This window comes from Eumetopias jubatus, unplaced genomic scaffold (assembly GCF_037043125.1).
Source record: "Eumetopias jubatus isolate StellerSeaLion01/CBP00866 unplaced genomic scaffold, mEumJub1_p1.0 scaffold_10, whole genome shotgun sequence".
Lineage (NCBI taxonomy): Eukaryota > Metazoa > Chordata > Mammalia > Carnivora > Otariidae > Eumetopias > Eumetopias jubatus.
In genome coordinates this window covers 56381409-56387259 of record NW_028274816.1, presented here as the reverse complement: position 1 = coordinate 56387259, position 5851 = coordinate 56381409, and positions in this window count along the sequence as shown.

The window sequence follows — 5851 nt, the reverse complement described above, 5'->3', positions numbered from 1 at the left end:
AGGGAGGAAATGACCAGTCCTTCCCTTCTGGGGCCCTCATTGGTCTGCACACTGGGCACCCCCATCTGGGGCTGCTTCCGTGGGGAACTCACCCAGAGAGCTCTGAATACCTCCTTCCAGTCAGCGGAGGGAGGCTGGGATTGCAAAACTGAGGAAGTCCCTCACCTGGCGAGGGTGCGATCCAGATAAAAGAGCCCCCTGCCCTGTTCTAGGCTCAGCCCCTCTTTTGGCCTCAGTTTGCCCATTTGGGACCTTCTAGGGCCCCGGGCAGCTGCAGAAAAAGCTCAGAGGTCCAACTGGCTCAAATTCCCCCTGGAGGTTCTGGGGCACAGGGATGGTGAGCCCCAGCCTCCCAGCCAGGTTGCTTGGAGGCCCAGAAAGGCCAAGCAGGTCTGTGGCAGTGGCCCAGCACTCGGGGACTGTTACATCCTCCTGCGTTGGGTTTGGAAGGTGGCAAACCAACCCAGGAATGTATCCTCTCACAGATCTGGAGGCCGGAAGTCTGAAATCGAGGTGACAGCAGGGCTGCGATCCCCACTCCCCAGAGGTGCTAGCAGGGAATCAGTTCCTGCTTCTGCTGGCTTCTGGTGACTGCTAGCATTCCTTGGTTGGTGGCCGTCACTCCAACCTCTGCCTCTGTGGTCACACCTCTGCTCCTACTGTGGGTTGCAAACTCCCGTCTGCCTCTCCCATATAAGGACCCTTGTGATTACATTTAAGATCCCTCTGGGTAATCCAGGATACCCTTAACTGCAAAGTCCCTTTTGCTATATAAGGTCAAGCCATGGGTTCTAGGAATTAGGATATGGACATCATCGGGTTCTAGGAATTAGGACATGGACATCATTGGGAACCTTTCTGAGCCTACCTCGGTGAGTGTGGTTGTGATGATGAGCAGAGAGACAGGCTCATTCTTCCTATGTTCTTTTTTCTTAAAGATTTTATTTATTTATTTGACACACACACACACACACACACACAGAGAGAGAGAGAGAGAGAGAGAGAAAACACAAGCAGGGGGAGGGGCAGAGAGAGAGGGAGAAGCAGATTTCCCGCGGAGCAGGGAGCCCGATGCAGGACTCGGCCCCAGGACCCTGGGATCATGACCTGAGCCGAAGGCAGACACTTAACCAACTGAGCCACCCAGGTGCCCCTTTCCTGTGCTCTTCGGCAGCTCTGGAATATAGCACCCAGGTCTTTCCTCCACAAATAACATTTTGCTACAGCAGCCTTCAACCTTGTAAATATCTAGCTTTCTTTTCATGGCAAAGGTAATCCATGAGCACTGCAAACATCTGAACAATGCAGAAATGCACTACTCCTACCAAAAAAAAAAATTTTTTTTTTTAAGTGACAAGTCTCCACTCCATCCTTCTGAAACTCCTATGGAGTTTGGAATGTGTTCAGCTATACTTTTACAAGTGTGGTATTTGTGTTTGGGGACGGACACACGGGTGCGCTATGTTTAGAAAGTTTTAGTTGCACTGAATTGAAGCCATGTGTGGGGTCTACATAGACTGAGCAAGGATTTGGAAGGTGGGTTTATGAGGGTTTGGTGCTGGTTGGGAGGAGGTGTTGTTACACACTCTGACCTCAAGGGGGCGCTGGAGCTGGGGGAGGTTCAGAAAGCCAGGTCACACCCCCTTGATGTTTTTTAGGATTTTGGACCAAAGTTGTGTAGTGCCTTAAATTATAGGTTCTTTTTTTTTTTAAGATTTTATTTATTTATTTGAAAGAGAGAGTGAGCACGAGTTGGGGGGAGAGGCAGAGGCAGAGGGAGCAGACTCCCTGCTGAGCAGGAGCCAGGGCTCGATCCCAGGACCCTGAGATCATGACCTGAGCAGAAGGCAGCCGCTTAACCCACTGAGCCACCCAGGTGCCCCAGATCACGGGTTCTTAACGTTTTCTATGCTTTAGGCCCGAGGTGAAGTTATGAACCTCTCAGATTTTTTTCTTTTTGCAACTTCTTATTTTGATGTAATTTCCAACTTAAATTGGAAGTGGCAAGGAGAGTAAAAGCAACTCCTATATGCCCTTCACCCAGACTCACTCATTGTTGCATTTGCCCCCGGTGCTTCCTTTAGTATGCTCCCACTCTATGCTTCGGGGGGCGGGGGGGCGACAGGTAATCAATCAGGGTTCTCTAGGAAAACAGAACCAACAGGATAGAAAGGGATGCCTGGCTGCCTCAGTTGGTTAAGCACTGACTCTCGATTTCAGCTCAGGTCACGATATCAGGGTCATGGGATCGAGCCCTGCATCAGGGGGTCCGTGCTCAGCGAGGAATCTGCTGGAGATTCTCTCTCTCTCTCTCTCTCTCTGCTCCTGTCCTCTCTCTTTATTTCTTTTTTTTTTTTTTAATCTTTTATTTATGTATTTGACAGAGAGAGAGACAGCGAGAGAGGGAACACAAGCAGGGGGAGTGAGAGAGGGAGAAGCAGACTTCCGGGGCAGCAGGGAGCCCGATGCCGGGCTCGATCCCAGGACCCTGGGATCATGACCTGAGCCGAAGACAGACGCTTAACCACCGAACCACCCAGGCGCCCCATCTCCTCTCTCTTTCAAATAAATAAATATAAATAAATAAATAAATAAATAAATAAATAAATAAATAAATAAAATCTTTTTTAAAAAACTAACTAAATAAATAAAATTTAAAAACTAAGAGGAAGAGGCGTGCCTGGGTGGCTCAATCAGTTGACCGGCTGACTCTTTATTTCTGCTCAGGTCATGGTCCCAGGGTCATGAGATGGAGCCCTGCATCCAGCTCCTTGCTCAGTGGGGACTCTGCTGGAGATTCTCTCTCTCCCTCTCTCCTCCTCCCCCCTGCTTTTTCTAAAATAAATCAACCTCAAAAAAAAAAATACGATAAAGGAATGGGGTGGGGGGAGGGAAGGAGAGGGAGGGAAGAAGGGAAGGATATTTGTCTTAAGAAACTGGCTCATGGGGGCGCCTGGGTGGCTCAGTCAGTGGGCATCTGCTTTTGGCTCAGGTCAGGATCCCAGGGTCCTGGGATCAAGGCTCGCTTCGGGCTCTCTGCTCTGCAGGAAGCCTGCTTCTCCCTCCCCCACTCCCCCTGCTTGTGTTCCCTCTCTCACTGTCAAATAAGTCAAATTAAAGGAAGGAAGGAAGGAAGGAAGGAAGGAAGGAAGGAAGGAAGGAAGGAAGGAAGGAAGGAAGGAAGGAAGGGAAGGGAGGGAAAGAGAGAGAGAGAGAGAGAGAAATAAACTGGCTCATGCAATTGTGGGGGCTGGGAAGCCTTGGGAAAGTGAGGCAGAAGGTCCACATTTATATCTATATATCTCTATTTTTGCATTTTCCTCCAGAATCACTTGAGGGTAAGCTGGAAACCCCGTGCCTCTTTACCACAGGGCAAGCAGGAAATGGACTCCTGACACAATCCTCAGTCCTTGTCCAAATCTCACCAATTGTTCCAATAAAGTGCTCTTATCACTTTTGCTTTCCAAATCATGTTTTTGTAACTACATTGAAAAACACCTTTTGTCCATTTTAACAGCATAATAAATCTTAGCTAGAAACCTGTTTATTCAGTTATTTCCCTACTGGTGGAATTAGGTGGTTTCCAACACTTCTGTTCATACCACTGGCACACCTTCATACACGTATCTTGGTGCCTGCATACAAGCAGTTTTTTAAAGATTTTATTTATTATTTATTTGAGACAGAGACAGAGAGAGAGAGGAAATGAGCAGGGGGTAGGGGCAGAGGGAGGGGAGATGCAGACCCTCTGCTGAGCAGGAAGCCCGATGTGGGGCTCGATCCCAGGGTACTGGGATCGTGACCTGAGCTGAAGGCAGACGCTTAACCGACTGAGCCACCCAGGCGCCCCCATACAGCATTTCTTGCAATAACTCTCCACAAGTGGAACTGGGGCAGAGTGGGTGTACATCATTCCCAATGTTGGTGTTTCTCCCTCCCCAAGACCCAGACCCCTGCTGTTGGCTACACCAGCCACATGTGCCTACTGAGTAACTGAAATGTGGTACGTACAAACTGGGATGTTCCGTGAGTGTAACCCACACCCCAGACTTCAGACTTACTGCAAAAAAAAAAAAAAAAGACTGTAAAAGATCTCAGTAATTTTTATATTGTATTGTTTGTTAAAATATTTTGGATAAATTGGGTTAAGCAAAATATATTAATTACATTATTGTTATCACTACATACTAAAGATTATTGTTTGTAACAATATAATATAAATATATAATATCAAGACCATTATGATTAGAATATATTAATATATCATTAATATCATTGGCCTAATTCGAATATATAATAATTATATTATTGAGCGTGTTACTATTATTATTTCATCTGTTTCTTTTTACTTTTCTTTTTTTAAGTAAGCTCTAGGGTTGGTTGAGCATCTGCCTTTGGCTCAGGTCATGATCCCAGGGTCCTGGGATCAAGTCCCGCATCAGGCTCCTCACTCAGCAGAAAGCCTGCTTCTCCCTCTCCCTCTGCCTGCCACTCCCCCTGCTTGTGCACTCTGTCAAATAAATAAATAAAAATCTTAAAAAAAAAGCAACAAGAAATCTAGCAGAGGAAACTATGTGAGAGAAGGATGGGCCAATGAATTTCTTCCATTATTAAATCAGACAACTGCGAGATGCAGGAACAGCCCACAAGGTTGCCCTCTCTGCTGAGTCTGGAAACAGTTGTGCTCATAGTTACAGTTTATTACATGGAAAGGAAAGAGACTATAATCAGCCAAGGGAAGAGATGCAGGGGGCAGAGACCAGGAGAGCTCTGTACTCAAGAGTTTCCACTTGTCCTCCCCCCACAGAGACGTGGACAGCTCTTTGTCGGCCACAGCGTGTGACAATACAGATGGAGCATCGCCTACCAGGACGCTCATCCAGGCTTTGATGTCTAGTCTTTGCTGGGGCTTGGTCAGGTAGACCCAGTTGGTCACCACCATGGCTGATCTCAGTCTTCAGACCCTCTGGAGGCCTAGCTGATTGATGCCACGTGACACAAAGCCCCCACCTTAAATCCCATTGTTAGAGTATCTGGAGTAGCCCAAGGCTCCAGGTAAACCAAGACACTCTTATCAGGCAAGACATTCATTCCAAGAGCTGCAATTACCTTCCAGGAGATGAGGAAAAGCCAGAACTCTCTTTGGACAAGGGTAAATTTTTTACTACATATCGACCAATCATAATGACAGAGTTTTTAGGGGTTAAAAGTTACTTACATAGGGACGCCTGGGTGGCTTAGTCAGTGAAGCGTCTGCCTTCAGCTCAGGTCATGATCCCAGATCGAGTCCCACGTCGGGGGGGGGGGGGGGGTCCTTGCTCAGCGGGGAGCCTGCTTCTCCCTCTTCCTCTGTTGCTCCCCCTGCTTGTGCTCCCTCTCTGAAAAATAAATAAAACCTTTTTTTTTTTTAAGTTACTTACCTAGGACATAACAAAATCTGAAGTTTAGGTGTCTTATAAGATTCCTTTGTTAGAATATTTATAGGGGCATTTTTAGGATGCAGAATCATATCTGCTTTCCTGAAATTAGGGAGGAAGGAGAAAAGATTTTTTTTTCCTGCTCTTGCTGAGATTTGTTCTTACCAGTAGTTAGAAAGACCTACAGTTTCAAAATAAAGCGCTGGGATTCTTTCAGTTTGCCTTGAGAGAAAAAAAAAATTGGTAGTAGGTCTGACAACTCAGAGAGTGTAGGAAGATACGTTACATATCTCCAGCAAAGGAGTTGTACCTAGCCTCTATAAAGAATTCGTACAGGGGCACCTGGGCGGCTCAGGCAGTTTAGCATCTGACTCTTGATTTTTGGCTCAGGTCATGACCTCAGGGTTGTGGGATCGAGCCCTGCCTCGGGCTTC